This window comes from Pogoniulus pusillus, chromosome 31, assembly GCF_015220805.1.
Source record: "Pogoniulus pusillus isolate bPogPus1 chromosome 31, bPogPus1.pri, whole genome shotgun sequence".
In the NCBI taxonomy this organism is placed as follows: Eukaryota; Metazoa; Chordata; class Aves; order Piciformes; family Lybiidae; genus Pogoniulus; species Pogoniulus pusillus.
Genome location: NC_087294.1, coordinates 5,895,859 through 5,912,500, shown reverse-complemented (window position 1 = coordinate 5,912,500; position 16,642 = coordinate 5,895,859). Strand labels below are relative to the sequence as shown.

Sequence of the window (16,642 nt, the reverse complement as noted above, 5' to 3'; positions counted from 1 at the left end):
TCCTGGACGCGGCAGGAGAAGGACGTTTTCTTCTGTCTAAAGTGCGCGCTCCTGCATCGCCCCCAGCTTGCACACCCTGAGCTCAAACCGCCTCCAAGACACAGGCTCTTTCTGTTCGCAGCATCAGCCATGAGCAGCAAGAGCTAAAGGCAACGCTCTAACAAAAAGCAAGACCTTGAACTTGCTTCACCTTTTGCATAGTCATTTATATTTGGTCAAAGCGGATAGCAGCTCGTTTAGCACTGGAGTGGTGGCATTTTACACTCGCTAGGCATTTGCTTTGCCCAGGTATAAATAGCAAAATGTTTCAGGCAGTAGAGAATCGGGACCAGTATCTTCAAAGGTTCTTAGCCAAAATAACGCAGCTAAGTCCTTCACAGCTTCTGCAACCTTGCTCTGCCGCAAGAAGCATTCCCTGCAGGGTGCATGGGACTGCTGCTTGGGCAGCATTGTATGCTTTGGCCTTCAGAGAAAATCTGCCTTCCTATTACCCCAATATCCAGTGGCAGAATCAGACTGCAAGCTTCCACCTGTAAAGTAGGCACTAATAGGGTTCTGTTTCTTAATGGGAGCCTTTTATTAGCTTGCACAACATATTTACTACCCTACCAGCATTAAGTGTTTGCCGTAATAGCCTTAGCACGAGGCAGAAGTACGTATTATCACAGCTACAATAACACTGGTCTGCACTACATTAATTGAGAGCATCTATTCTGAAATTGAATTGTTCCAAACAAAAAAGGAAAGCATGTCATTATTCAGCTGACACACCATCAGCAAGAGTTCTCAGCGTACAAGAGTGCCACAGCAACAAGGACCCAATGCACAGAAGTGCCATTGGGTTACATGTTAAAGAAACCTGATGATAAAGCCTCATTTCAGGGAGTGGCCACCATGCTCTTGTGTACCAAAGCTCTCCGTTTTCCACTTAAATCCTGCCTGGACTCAGCACATGGGTAGGCTTCTGTCCTGCGGGACTATTCCACTGCTCCCGCTCAAAACTTTCACACCCTGTTAGTGCTTCCCAGACTGGCAATGGAGCTCAGGGGTGCACGAGGACAGTTTTATTCTCCCACTCAACTTTCAGCATAAATTCCACAGGACTCTGGTGGGGATGATGCTTTCTTCTTCGCCAACACGTTCACTGGTAGTACCCCTGCTGACAGACGTCAGTTTGCACCCCTCTCATCCACCCAGCTCTAATCCCAGGCTGCATGGAAAGGGCTCGGTTAGCTCTCAAAGACTGCAGAGTGGGAAGAGTGCAATGCAGGTACACAGTTTCCATTTCAGGGAGAGGAATCTGTGAGGAGAGATATCCCATATAGCACTATCTTGGACTGCAGAGGATCTGGAACCAGTTCTAGGTTTGAGCAGAGGTTCAAGGGGTAGTCCTTCTCAGTTTAACCCCTTCCATTGATTCCTTCATTCACAGAATGAAATATAAATCCAATAAATTCACACAGTTCTGAAAAACCTGGAGGGTTTATCTCGAAATATAGTGTATGTGTTCTTTGAACACCTTCTCCTGTGGTCATATCACATGAGAATCTGTTTTTTTCCTTATGGAAGGAAGTCACCTTCCTTAGGTGACTGCCTAGATCTTAATTATTACATAATTAAAAAGAAGAAGGCTAATGAGAAGAATCAAGCTTTTTCTTCTTACTATTTCAAGTCAGTCTCATTAAATTCTGAGGGCTAACATTTTCTGAGCATCAGTGATGCAGAGATGTTCTCAGTGCCTCAAGCCTCCTACAGCAACACAAGTAACTGTCTATACTGCACACAGCCACAGGTTTTGAGACAAAGTCAATGTGAAACCTTCCCAGCCTGTGACTACCAACCCAAATAAACATGGAGCTGCAATGAGTAGCTGAAAGTAGACCATTCCTTGAAAAGATAAACTGGCTTATGCACTATCTGCTGCCACTGTAAGACAGCTGCTGAGGATCCACTAACTTTATGCTAGTTTAAGTGTCACGTCAGCACTTTCTTAACTGCAGTTTCTATGTGCCCAAGCGTTCAAAACCAAGAGCAAAAACTAAACCTTGAACAGAATTGTCGATGTTGCACTTGAAATGGTGAAACAGTCAAGCAGAAATCACCAATTTATACTTTGGGACAATTTATAAATGAAAAAAAAAAAAGATCCATATTTCAGGTATCAAACTCAACATTTCTTCTTGTATTTTTACAAGTACATTTTCCTACTTATTTGGTTCAAAAAGTGTGCTCCTTGGATTCTTGATGCAAGAACCACTTAGAGAAGGGAAAGTGGCAAACCACATGCCTGGATAAAGCCAAGACAGCACTTCCAAATGAACAAAGACATAACCATCTCCAGAAGCAAAATGCCTCTGATTTCATTGAGAGCTGACTTCAGCTCTGACAAAAGAACACATACTTGGTATCTAAATGTGAGTGACTTCCACCTGAAACCTTCTGAGAATGAAAATCTATTCACTCAAGTCCAATCTCTTAGTTCACTCAAATCCATCCTTTCTTTGCTCTCCTACCTGGCTGCTGCGAACAAAGGTGCAAGTGAGTAATGGTTCCAGTCAAGGCAATTTGGTTCACTGCTCCAGCAAATATGGCTGTTAACTCTCTCTTCCACCTGTTTGGAAAACAAATATGAAAGATTTTATAAGATTGTGGTTGATTCAGCCTGCTGTTTGATTTTGAAGCCTATCTCACTTTATGGCATTGGTCACATCAATACATGTAAGAACTTCAGATATCAGCCACGGTCCTTTTTGCTACTCTTTCTCCAAGAGCAATGTGGCACCAGCAGTGAGTAGCTGCCCTGTGGTTTGCACCTTGCTGTGGGCTAGAATACACATCAACTGATATATTCCAGGTTGAAAACAATAGACATACAAAACCAAAAGGTGTAGGTGCATGCAGCAATAAAATTTCAAACGTGTTCAATATCTTCACTGATGATCTGGATGAGGGGATTGAGTCCAGCATCAGTAAGTTTGCAGATGACACCAAGCTAGGAGCAGGTGTTGATCTGTTGGAAGGTAGGAGAGCCCTGCAGAGGGACCTGGACAGGCTGGATGGGTGGGCAGAGGCCAATGGATGAGATTTAACAAGGCCAAGTGCAGGGTTCTGCACTTTGGCCACAACAACCCCAAGCAGTGCTACAGGCTGGGAACTGAGTGGCTGGAGAGCAGCCAGGAGGAAAGGGACCTGTGGGTACTGGTAGATAGTAGCTGAAGATGAGCCAGCAGTGTGCCCAGGTGGCCAGGAATGCCAATGGCATCCTGGCCTGGATCAGGAACAGTGTGGCCAGTAGGACAAGGGAGGTTATTCTCCCCCTGTACTCAGCACTGGTCAGGCCACACCTTGAGTGCTGTGTCCAGTTCTGGGCCCCTCAATTCAAGAGAGATGCTGAGGTGCTGGAAGGTGTCCAGAGGAGGGCAACAAAGCTGGTGAGGGGCCTGGAACACAAACCCTATGAGGGGAGACTGAGGGAGCTGGGGGTGTTTAGCCTGGGGAAGAGGAGGCTCAGGGGTGACCTCATTGCTGTCTACAAGTACCTGAAGGGACATTGTAGCCAGGTGGGGTTGGTCTCTTCTGCCAGGCAAGCAGCAATAGAACAAGGGGACACAGTCTCAAGTTGTGCCAGGGAAAGTATAGGCTGGATGTTAGGAGGAAGTTGTTGTCAGAGAGAGTGATTGGCATTGGAATGGGCTGCCCAGGGAGGTGGAGTCACCATCTCTGGGGGTGTTCAAGCAAAGCCTGGATGAGGCACTTAGTGCCATGGTCTGGTTGACTGGCTAGGGCTGGGTGCTAGGTTGGACTGAATGATCTTGGAGGTCTCTTCCAACCTGGTTGATTCTATGATTCTGTGTGCATAACAAGTAGTGTAAACACACAAAACACAGAAGTGCCTTTGTAGTCTATTTACCTGTTGGGCTTGCAGTTTTAGGTCTGTTGCCTAATTTTTAAAGGATCATGCTCCAATCAGAATTTAAAAGCACTTATGTTTTAATTAAATGCAAATATTTCCTGATATTAAATTAGAGCAGTTCAATTGCCTTTCATTATGCTTCTTTCTCGTCTAGCACTGTGCTTTGAAAGTGAGGTCATCTCTAAATATTCCATTTCCATATGATGCTGGCCTGTTTTAGAAAATAAGTTATTAGCATACACTGCAAAAGTCACTCATAAATCTTACAGTTCTGCCATACACATGATGGTACTCTGAGCATGAGCACAAAAAGGCACTGTCTGTATCCAGAAGACCTGTATGCAGGAGTGTCTCTATGTGTGCATGCCAGATACAGAGCACAGATGGGTTAGTTAACGTGTTAGATGTGTTAGACAGATGCAGGCTGCCCTATTTACACCTGCAGGGAGGGGGTTATTTGAATACTTGAAGGCTACCATTAATCAGGGCACAGAAACAGTGCACCAGAAAGTGGAGGCTCATAGCTCATTTGCACATAATAGCACTAACTGAAATGCCCACCCGAGACAACAAAACTTCAGTGGTCTTCTAGTGACCACACACTCCAGTGGGCCTGGATACTCTGATTTGGTTGATGATGGGTGTGAACACATAGACCACCACACATTTTGCCAAGAACACTTGCAGGCTGCCCCTGGTTCCCTGAATGCCCATACTTAAGTGCCACCCCAGGGATGGGTGGGTGTGGGCATCCCACAGTAGATGTACAGCACCTCAGGGAAGTACAGGGTCCCAGAAGGAATTGCAGCTTGTGTTGCCCCTTCTTCTGCTCTTTGCCCTGGCTGTGATGCTGAGCCCTGGCTGGCCATCATCTCAAGGCAGCTGGGTCACTGCAGAAGAAGAAGGTCTCTGCCCCTCAAGGGCTTACAAACGTCATGGCAGAGGAGCATGCCAGAGGATGTGGACAGGAAAAATCTCAAACACAGCACACTGGAGTTACAGATCTGTGTCTGTGGCCTGACTGTACTGGCACTGTAGCCAGCAGTAAATTTCCCTCTGCTTCCAGCAAGTGCAACAGCTGCCCACAGTGCCCCATACGCAGGGCTAAGACTGTTCACTGTAGGGTGGGTAATACACAGCACTTCCACTGCTAGCAGAGTGCAGATGTGAGCTGGTGAAAATGGGGTGCTAAAAGCTGAAGAGTAAAGCAGACCTGGAACCCATTAGCTATCAAAGGCATATGCTTTCTTTCTCTTCCCTGTAATGTTTGCTATCAGCAACAACAACAAACAGCAAATTATAATGTGTTACTGGCCACAATGTCAACAGTAGTCTGCACAGGCATCTGAGTATATAAAATAACATATGCTGTGGCTCCAGACTCTGATGCTTTATCACATCAATGTACAGCTTTCTAGGAAATAACCTGGATGTGGAGCCAGAAACCACTTCTGAACCTTTGAACAGACAGGACTCAATACAGCTTTACTCTGTTGGTGGAACCTTGGCACGACTGGACTCAAGGACAGAAGTCTGGTTCTAGCAGGGCTGGTATTTCACTTGCTACTTTTACAACTGCCCTGAGAAAAGTTCCACTCGAAATACAAACCAAAGAAATAAAGAATTTGTGGCTGCTTATTCTCCCATCCTTCAGCAAGACCTACAGTTTATAGCATACTCTCCCTGATGTGGCATGGATACCTTCCAGCTCCCAAGCAGGTCACTTTGGGCACTCACAGGCCTGACTGACTTTAGTGACACTGGCTACATCTGCACACAGTTAGCTTTAATTAACACTAACTGGGAATCAGTTTATCTAATCTGCAACCCAAAGGCAAGAGTCTTTATTCTCATTTACACTAAATCTTCTCTATAGCACCCTGGCAGGAGCAGGGGGGGCTTTCACAGTATCACAGTATCATCAGGGTTGGAAGAGACCTCACAGATCATCAAGTCCAACCCTTTACCACAGAGCTCAAAGCTAGACCATGGCACCAAGTGCCACGTCCAACCTTGCCTTGAAGTGCCCCAGGGACAGGGACTCCACCACCTCCCCGGGCAGCCCATTCCAGTGTCCAAATGAAAAGAAAATGAAGCTATAAGTGAAAGATGAAACAAAACCACACTGCTGCTGCTCCAGCTTCATAGAGAGTATTGAAACTGAAATCCATCAGGAACACTGTATTCCATTTTCCCCAGTTTCTTTTTTAGCTCTTAACTGATGGGAACCAGTGTTTCCCTCTCACTGTGGCAACCTCATTGTCTTCAGCTGTGTTCCTCAAAGAATACTTTAGCTTCTGATCCAAGTGTGAATGACTTCCCCTGGTTTCAGCAAAGGATACATCATTTTCTGAGTCTTTAAGAAACCTAATCATTACTTACAACTAGGAAAAAAATATCATCCAGAGCAAGATCTGGTTAAGGACACCAAGATTTTGTCTAGGCAATACTACTGCACCTCCTTGCTACCCCTGCCATCTTACAGCAGCACTGGTGCCAGCAAACAGAATGTGGTACGAGGAAACAGTCAACCTGCAGAGCCTCTAACGATGTCTGATAGTGTTAAGTGTCATCAAACAGGATTTTTACTGCCTAATTAAAGCTCCCAGTGGTATTGTTGTGATACTAAACCCAGGAACTTTTAATTTGTTTTCATCACCACGTTAGTAAAAACGTGTGCAATCCTTGGCTGTTTGGCAGCAAAGGTGCACAAGCGTGCCCTCAGCAGCTTCCCACCAAAGACAGACACAGCAGTGCAGCCACCACTGCTGAGCGCTCCTATCTGCTCATGCCTCTACTAACCTGCTGCAGTTTGCCAGCCGTGGAGTCTCAGATTAAAGGAGCACTTTGGAAAGGAAATGGGAGTATGAAAAGCATGGCCTGTCTTACTGCTTCAAAGGCTTTTTTCTTCAGTTGAACTTTGTCTCTTGGACACTCCAGGATTAGCCTTTTACACATGACCAGGAAATAAACAGAAGTGCTCTTGACTCTCACACCAGCTGCTTTTGAAAGACTGCTGGCTTCAAACTTGGCAACTCCAATAATCATTTTGCAACTGTAAAGCTACACCTTTGGTGGTGAAACAAAGATGTGGCAGCAGACATTTGGCATGACCTGACTAATAAAGATTAATTCACTTCATGGGTCAACAAGAACTGTGTCCAGTTCTGGGTCCCTCAATTCAAGAGAGATGTTGAGGTGCTGGAAGGTGTCCAGAGAAGGGCAACAAAGCTGGTGAGGGGCCTGGAACACAAACCCTATGAGGAGAGGCTGAGGGAGCTGGGGGTGTGCAGCCTGGAGAAGAGGAGGCTCAGGGGTGACCTCATTGCTGTCTACAACTACCTGAAGGGACACTGTAGCCAGGTGGGGGTTGGCCTCTTCTCCCAGGCAACCAGCAATAGAACACGGGGACACAGTCTCAAGTTGTACTGGGGTAGGTCTAGGCTGGATGTTAGGAAGAAGTTCTTCCCAGAGAGAGTGATTGGCATTGGAATGGGCTGCCCAGGGAGGTGGTGGAGGAACCATCCCTGGAGGTGTTCAAGACAAGCCTGGATGAGGCACTTAGTGCCATGGTCTGGTTGAGTGGCTAGGGCTGGGTGCTAGGTTGGACTGGATGATCTTGGAGGTCTCTTCCAACCTGGTTGATTCTATGATTCTATGAAGAAGGACTCTGTTTTATATTACTTTTTATCTGTCTGTTACACCAACACTGTAAGGTCAGTTTGGGGTGGAAGGGTGATAGGGAGATTCCTGTGCACGTTACAAGGTAAAAAAAAACAAAATTCATAAATCCTGTATGTATTTTAATCAGAAATTAAAGTTTAAGAAAAGCAACCAAGTAATATTTATTTTGCTAGTACTTATCCAAATGTTCAGAAACAGCACAATTATTGGGTGAAATTGCCTGAAGGGTACAAAGGGCAAATAAAGCCATACCCACGTTACTTCTTACCTGGCTTTCAGCAGACAGTGTCCCAGCACATACTGTACCTTAGATGTTTAGGAATTTACATTATGGCTCAGTTTGACCAGGAGTATAAGAATGCCAGGAGCCATTTAATTGGCTGTGAGGTTCCAGGGTTGTAGAGCATAATAGGCAACCCAGGTAGCAAAATATGCACACTTCTGCTGCATACCACTCAAGGGCTTGAATTCATGGCTGGTAACTCATTGTAGCTATGTTCAATTCTCCCACTTCTCCCTAAGTTCAAATTCTCCTTTATAAGGTGTTGTCTTACTAGAAACAATACATTGATCATTCAAGCTTCTGTACTGTAGTATGCAGAGACTGTGAACCCTGTCTGTGTGGATTTTCTGATGCTCTCTTTGCCCCTTTTCCCCTTTCCAAGCACAGGAATTTCAGAGAACTCTGTGAATTACAGTCTGTAACGGGAGAAGCAAGAACTCTAAATTTTGTTTGATTGCAGCTATGATGCATTAAGCTCCAGGCATCAATCTCAATCTTGGTACTTGTTCTCTGAATGGCCAATACTTTACAGTTATCACTCTCTAAACAAAGCACAATTTATTATACACACAACTTGACAGTTACGTCAGCTAAGGCTAGAAGGAAAAATGTTCTCCTACTGGAGGAAGGTAAAAGCAATGTCATACTTTAAATAGACTTCATATGATCAATGGCAGAACACAATCATCTGAGAAATGATGTTCATGTCCTGATCAAATGCAATCATGCTGTATGCAATTGAATTTGGGGGGGAAAAAAGGGAAGAAAATTATTCCCATTACTTTAGTGGTGTTCTTAATGTGTTCACACAAATCATCTGTGAATAGATGAATTAAAATACTTAAGAGTGCCTCTGCCTTTGCCCTCTTAATTCCAGGTCATTCTGGCAGCTCTCAATACTGAAGAAATATGTTTCCTTACAAGCAGTTTGATTAAATTAATGCATCAAATCCTGAACTACCTCGAGTGCTACAGGGACATCATTTATTGTTTGGACCAGACATCTCGATGCTGTAAACATTTGTGTCTTCATTACTAAAACAAGAGAGACATTTGAAGCCTAAATTATTTTTAGGCTCTTTTTGGTTCTCATCTTTTTCACAGTATCACAGTATCATCAGGGTTGGAAGAGACCTCACAGATCATCAAGTCCAACCCTTTAGCACAGAGCTCAAGGCCAGACCATGGCACCAAGTGCCACGTCCAATCCTGCCTTGAACAGCTCCAGGGACGGCGACTCCACCACCTCCCCGGGCAGCCCATTCCAGTGTCCAATGACTCTCTCAGGGAAGAACTTTCTCCTCACCTCCAGCCTAAATCTCCCCTGGCACAGCCTGAGGCTGTGTCCTCTTGTTCTGGTGCTGGCCACCTGAGAGAAGAGAGCAACCTCCTCCTGGCCACAACCACCCCTCAGGTAGTTGTAGACAGCAATAAGGTCACCCCTGAGCCTCCTCTTCTCCAGGCTAACCAATCCCAGCTCCCTCAGCCTCTCCTCGTAGGGCTGTGCTCAAGGCCTCTCCCCAGCCTCGTCACCCTTCTCTGGACACTCTCAAGGATCTCAATGTCCCTCCTAAACTGGGGGGCCCAGAACTGAACACAGTACTCAAGGTGTGGTCTAACCAGTGCAGAGTACAGGGGCAAAAGGAGAATAAATCCATTTATTGGTAGCTTTTCTTCATTTTGGTGTCCTGGTTGCTAACACCACATTGTGGATGTAGATGCAAAGAGCATCAGGATATCTTTCTGTGAAACTGTACTTTGTTGAAATGCATACATGCCTGAGTATACATGCCTGCACCCATGTCTGCATATGCATAAATGTATGCCTGGGTATATACATACATAGTGTATAAATAAAAGCAGTCCTATTTATTAACACATGTGTGTTAGACGAGATGCTTTTATTGTCTCAGACTCTGCAGAAAGTTAACAATCAGAACAGAATTTATCTAAAAGATGTATCCTGCCAAATGACTTTTGGGCCATCTCCTGTGAACTTTGTTTTCTTTACACATATGTGATTCACTTGATTAAAATTAAGCATGTAGTTTCTCCTTTGGATCCTCCCTACATGATCTCCTCTGTCCCCAGAGCCCAGCCAGCACAGGATCTTATTTTACTGCCACCGCTGGAACTATGATTTTGGGTTACTTTTTTTCCATTTCAGCCAGAAGCTAAATTAGCAAGAGCACATTCCCCTAAGTATAGGTACATAACCTCGCTGCAAATAACAGCTTGGACAGTGCCAGCTGAGATCAGTGCCCTCACTAACCAGGCCTTATGCTTTTAGACAATGGTCAGGCTGACAATTGACACAGTGTCCATATACACACATTGCCCGACCCATTTGCCTAGCCTGCTGTTGCCAAGAGGAGAGGGCTGTTTGTGCAGGCAGCTGGCAGCAAGATGGGAGTACATCTGGTGATCCTCTGAGAGTGGGCAGAGAAGGTAAAAACACCAAGTCTCAGCTGAGCCCAAGACAGGATTCCAGCTCATGCTCTATGTGATCCTCACAGGCTTCAGCAAAATCAGCACAAGGAACCTCCTACACCAAGTGCCTCAGCTTTCCTTCCATCTATGAATGACTACTCTTGCATAGGGAAAAAACAATACAGCTAGGCACACAATGAAGAAACTGAGGCAGAGCCACTCATAGCCACCAAGAAGACAGGCTACAATGTGGCAAGTGTCCTACGTGCTCGTGACAATCAGTTGAGCTGTCAAAATTGTCTCTGTCTCCATGGAAAAACCATCACAGGTTCAAGTCTGTGGTAGAGTGATGGCAGCCAGTGCTACACTACTTCAGTGGGAGATGAAAGATAACATGAGCCAGCAGTGTGCCCAGGTGGCCAAGAGAGCCAGTGGCATCCTGGCCTGCATCAGGAATGGTGTGGTCAGCAGGAGCAGGGAGGTCATTCTGCCCCTGTACTCTGCACTGGTTAGACCACACCTTGAATACTGTGTTCAGTTCTGGGGCCCCCAGTTTAGGAGGGACATTGAGATGCTTGAGCGTGTCCAGAGAAGGGCGACGAGGCTGGGGAGAGGCCTTGAGCACAGCCCTACGAGGAGAGGCTGAGGGAGCTGGGATTGGTTAGCCTGGAGAAGAGGAGGCTCAGGGCAGACCTTATTGCTGTCTACAACTACCTGAGGGGAGGTTGTGGCCAGGAGGAGGTTGCTCTCTTCTCTCAGGTGGCCAGCACCAGAACGAGAGGACACAGCCTCAGGCTGTGCCAGGGGAAATTTAGGCTGGAGGTGAGGAGAAAGGTCTTCCCTGAGAGAGTCATTGGACACTGGAATGGGCTGCCTGGGGAGGTGGTGGAGTCGCCGTCCCTGGAGCTGTTCAAGGCAAGGTTGGACGTGGCACTTGGTGCCATGGTCTAGCCTTGAGCTCTGTGGTAAAGGGTTGGACTTGATGATCTGTGAGGTCTCTCCCAACCTTGGTGATACTGTGATAACTTTCTGACTACTAGCCAGATGTGCAAGACACCAGGAGGGGAGTGCCATGCTTGGGAACAACAGAAATTTGTTAGCCAGGAAACTAATCTAATGACCTGGGGTCTGCTTGTGAGAGTTTTGGTTCTTGATACCTGCAAAGTTTAAGCCAATGTTCTCCATAAAATAAAACTAAGACCTCAGTAAACTGGTGTTAAGTCAAAGCACAGACTTCATTCAAGGCACTCCAGATTTACACCAGAAAAGCTGAGATCATCCTCTGCCACTGTGCTCCTGGCTGCAAAGAGAGCTTGTACAGCAGGGTATATTCTACTGTCATTCCTGATAGGCAGCCACAATGAAGCACCATCAGTGGCAGCTGATGATTTGCATTAGAAGTCTGAACGGGACCCTACAATACCTCTGACCACTCTTTATTAACACACGTGCTGGATGCTGAATCCTTGTAAATAAGCTGCATCTAGAAAGGGATTATTGAAAATGTGCTCCTTCCCAGTACCTCCACAGTGGCCCTCCAGGTCTACAGACAAGCAGGAGAAAGGCAGCCCTGGAGTCTTCGGTCCTCCTCGGTGAGGCAAGATCCCTCAGCACTGATGTCACTCTGGTTTTGGTGTGTGCTAAGTCAGTCAGTAATTTCTTGCAAGCGTGGGCCCTATCCATACATGGCAGGCTGGAGGAGGAATGACCTCAAACTCTGCCTCTAATCCAGGGGGCGTTGCCAAAGCAGAGTGTTTGAGTTTGATGCATGAAGTGCAGAGATATTTTCAGCTCTTGAATCACACGTTTGGCTCTACAGCCAGATTGAACTTCTCCTTAGTTTTGTTAGTAGTTTTTCACCTGCTGCAGCACCACTGACACTTAGAAAAAAGAAAGCAATCTGGTATTTTAAAGAAAAAAAACAACCAAATAGTCATAAAGATGAAGGTTTCTTAAAAAATCCCTTTTAATAACTTTGATTTTATCCTGTTGCATTTGTAGAGGAGTTAAACAAATCACTAACAGGTTGGTGGTGCATCACAAATGTCTCCTTCCTTTATTTCATGTTCTAAATAGATGCTATTAAATGCTGCCAGTGAATGTTTTCTAACGATTTTGGTGTCCAACACAAGAAGAGAACAGTGTGAAAAATAAGGCAGAGCAACAGCAAGCCTGGACACAACTATAGGAGAGCTTTTAACTATGTCTTCTTCCTATACATAAAGCAGAAATATTTTGCTGTACTTTTCCCATGATACCATATCGACTGGAGCACAATTCACTACCATCATTTGAAACTGGTGGTAATAGGAAAGCAAAAATCTCATTTTAACAGCACAAAGGCAGTAAGTTTCAACTGCCATTTTCTGCCACTTAGAGCTGCATCACCTCTGTGTCATTGCAGCCTGAGTCTGCTCTCTCTGAATTCAGCAGCAAAGCTCCAGCAGACAAGTTATGCAACCTCAGTTACAGCTAAACAAGTCATTTAGGCATATGCTCCACTCCACCTCTAAGCAGTGAAGCCACCTCAGCAAATCAAAGCATGGCTCGAGTCAGAAGTCAGTAGGTAGCACACATCTTTCTGAACATGGAGCTTTCACAAAGTGAGGGGTTTGCACAAACTTTTTCCTTTAGAGTGCATCATGCTGGGAGATCATGCAGGTGTTGATCTGTTGGAAGGTAATAGAGCCCTGCAGAGGGACCTGGACAAGCTGGATGGGGGGGCAGAGGCAAATGGGATGAGATTTAACAAGGCCAAGTGCAGGGTTCTGAGAGCAGCCAGGAACAAAGGGTCCTGGTGGTACTGGTAGAGAGTAGGCTGAAGATGAGCCAGCAGTGTGCCCAGGTGGCCAAGAGAGCCAATGGCATCAGGAACAGTGTGGCCAGCAGGACAAGGGAGGTTATTTTATCCCTGTACTCAGCACTGGTCAGGCCACACCTTGAGTGCTGTGTCCAGTTCTGGGCCCCTCAATTCAAGAGAGATGTTGAGGTGCTGGAAGGTGTCCAGAGAAGGGCAACAAAGCTGGTGAGGGGCCTGGAACACAAACCCTAGGAGGAGAGGCTGAGGGAGCTGGGGGTGTTTAGCCTGGAGAAAAGAAGGCTCAGGGGTGACCTCATTGCTGTCTACAACTACCTGAAGGGAGGCTGTAGCCAGGTGGGGGTTGGTCTCTTCTCCCAGGCAACCAGCAACAGAACAAGGGGACACAGTCTCAAGTTGTGCTGGGGGAAGTATAGGCTGGATGTTAGGAGGAAGTTGTTGTCAGAGAGAGTGATTGGCATTGGAATGGGCTGCCCAGGGAGGTGGTGGAGTCACCATCCCTGGAGGTGTTCAAGCAAAGCCTGGATGAGGCACTTAGTGCCATGGTCTGGTTGACTGGCTAGGGCTGGGGGATAGGTTGGACTGGATGATCTTGGAGGTCTCTTCCAACCTGGCTGAGTCTATGAAAGCAGAATTCAGCTGTTCATCAGACTGTCACTTAAGCATGGGAAGTACTGGTATTTTTAACCGTACTTTTAACTTGTATTTTATTTAACCATGGTTTGGTTAAACAAAAACAAATGTAAGAAAAGCCATAGGGCATATCCTTGGAGTGGGCACAGGCATATATATATATACTACCCACAGACCACAGGGAACCACAGGAGGGGAAGGAGGTAACACAGAGAAGATGAGGTAATAAACTACCATAGGAAATGCTCTACTGCCAGAATTTCTGAGCCTTTTCTCAGCATCAGCTGGGAGCTTTCTTATCCACTAGAAGAAGGGTGGAAATTCATAGACATTTCAACTCCTTCATTTCTTTCCTTCCCATGGAAATGAGGGAAGAATAGGGAGAATGAACGTGGTGTTTTGATAAGGAATGTGGCACTTTCCTTCAATGCACTGAAGTAACTGGGCAGCCTCTAAAGTTATCTGAAACCTTTTCCTTTAAATTTCCTTTAGTCTTTGCAAACAATATTAATGTAACAGAGACAACTTGCAGGCAAGCCTGGATCCCCAGGAGCACACCTTGGCTGCAGACAAGTGGGAAAGGAAAAGCCTGTTGCAAACAGCAAGGCAGTAACGGGTCCCAGGGAACTTACACTCAGCAGCAGGTTGCACAGCTCACCTACCTGAAGGAGCCTTATCTACCTTTGCCTTTCATCTCAGAGATCAAGAATCAATTACAAATGCTGTGAGGCTCCCCTAGATTATGCTCAGCTGCTCGAGGCTGCTTGCTCCCAAGGCTGAGAGGGATGTGAGGAGGGGAGTGCTGGGAGCCAGACTCTACCTGTTCTCCAGCTCCTCCCGGCGTGGGGTCACCTCTCCAATTTGTTCTCTGTTTGAGATGACAATCTGTCCCTGCCCCAGAGGCACCGAGAGCAGCAGAATATAAACGTTTGCAGAAATTAAACAGCTCCAGCAAAACACACATTATGCAAACATCTCCTCTCTTCCCAGATGACACAACACGGAGCAAGCGAGCACAAACACAAACCAACCAACCAAAGCACGGGGGCATTGTGGAATAAAGCAGAAACCATTCGGTGAAGAGTTTCTCTGCTCTCCTTGCAGCCATTAGGACAGTGATAATGCTGAAATGGCTGGCCAGCCCTGAAAATTGGATAAACTGAGCCACAGCAGAGACAATTGAAAGCAAGGAGACAGACAGCAGCAATGAGTGAGACAGCAGATGGAAAGCAGAAATGTAATGCCTAATCTGCAGCTGTAATTCTGCTAGCAAAAAACACATTCAAGCCTAGTTCAGTTTGCTCTCCTATTTCGGACAGGGCAAGAGCTTTCTTTTGCAGAATCTCAACTTGTTAGCAGCATTGCTGTGGGTTCTCCCCAAATGATGTGTGGGATAGGGATAAATGATTTCCCTCCATATCTAGAGGTGAAACAACACTTTTAAGAGAGGTCAAAATTCTGACACTCCAGCATCCTACTTGTCCTAGCACTGTTGAGGTTGGAGAGAGAGGGGTCATATTGTTAAAATCTATATCCACAAGTGCAAGAGCTGTGTTTTAGTTGCTGGTGGTCAGGGGTCAGTCCCAGGAGTTGTGAAGAGCTCTCCCCTGACAGCACAAGTGCCTTAGCTTTTCCCCTTTAGTAGCATGGCTGTTACACTTAGGCAGGAAAAGGGCAGCTATTGTTCTAGCAACACCTTTAGACACTAATTTTCTAGCAGGTTCTTAGTTTAGTTTTGATAAAACCCTAGCATGGGAAAGGAGGATTTCTACATTGGCCAAAGAAACAGTTGTGGCAAGACTACCTATTTTTAACACAGTTTATTCCTAGCACTATTTCAGACACAGCATTTTCTCTCCCATCTGTTGACACAGTTGTTTTGTTGCTTTAAAGACACAGTTGTCTGTCTCTTGGGGAAGAAAAAAAAAACAACAACCAAAAAGCCCAATAACAAAACCACCTTCAATAGTCACAGAGAAAACCAGAAGACTGAAACCCAGGCAAACAGTGATCAGGTTAAAAGGTAATGCTGGCAGAGCTTTACGACTGAAATATAGAGCAGTTCTTCAGATGTCTCTTAAAATTTACATCAGGTTGTGGCCTCTCTGGTATTTTAAGTGCCACTGTGGATCTTTAAAATTCAAAGCTGGTATGCTCAACAACTGAGATGGTTTATTGATCTATGAAGCCAGACTGCAGTCCTGTTGTGGGTGCAACCTACCAGTCTGCTCAAGAGAAATGCTGCTGCAGAAGCACAGAGCAAGATGCAAACACTCTCTTTAATACAGGGCATTAAATGTAATGAGAGCATCAAGGGAGGGGGGGAAACAAACTCCAAAGTCTGATAAAAATTAAACTGGTATAAGAGGACAAAACACTAAGCAATCCTTCTGACATCTGGGTTGCCAGGCTGTTTACTGTGATTTTTGGTGATAATTTTTTTCCCTCACTGACCACTGGAGTTCATGGTTATGCTCTCTCAGGAAGTATGAAAGCCTTATCTCACACAGTATCACAGTATCATCAGGGTTGGAAGAGACCTCATAGATCATCAAGTCCAACCCTTTACCACAGAGCTCAAGGCTACACCATGGCACCAAGTGCCACGTCCAGTCCTGCCTTGAACAGCTCCAGGGACGGCGACTCCACCACCTCCCCGGGCAGCCCATTCCAGTGTCCAATGACTCTCTCAGTGAAGAACTTTCTCCTCACCTCCAGCCTAAATCTCCCCTGGTGCAGCCTGAGGCTGTGTCCTCTTGTTCTGGTGCTGGCCACCTGAGAGAAGAGAGCAACCTCCTCCTGGCCACAACCTCCCCTCAGGTAGTTGTAGACAGCAATAAGGACTGCCCTGAGCCTCCTCTTCTCCAGGCTAACCAATCCC

General features: G+C 45.9%; 1 protein-coding gene across 9 annotated transcripts in view; it reads right to left on the bottom strand.

Annotated features, from left to right (window-relative positions):
• The window catches only part of HIVEP2 (HIVEP zinc finger 2), a 187,511-nt gene that overhangs the window by 74,010 nt on the left and 96,859 nt on the right, over positions 1 to 16,642 (bottom strand). For all 9 annotated transcript variants that reach the window (XM_064169424.1, XM_064169423.1, XM_064169427.1 and 6 more), the window contains one exon: positions 2,514 to 2,611. The gene's annotated coding sequence lies outside the window, so the exon portion shown is untranslated. The remainder of the gene's footprint in view (positions 1 to 2,513; positions 2,612 to 16,642) is intronic.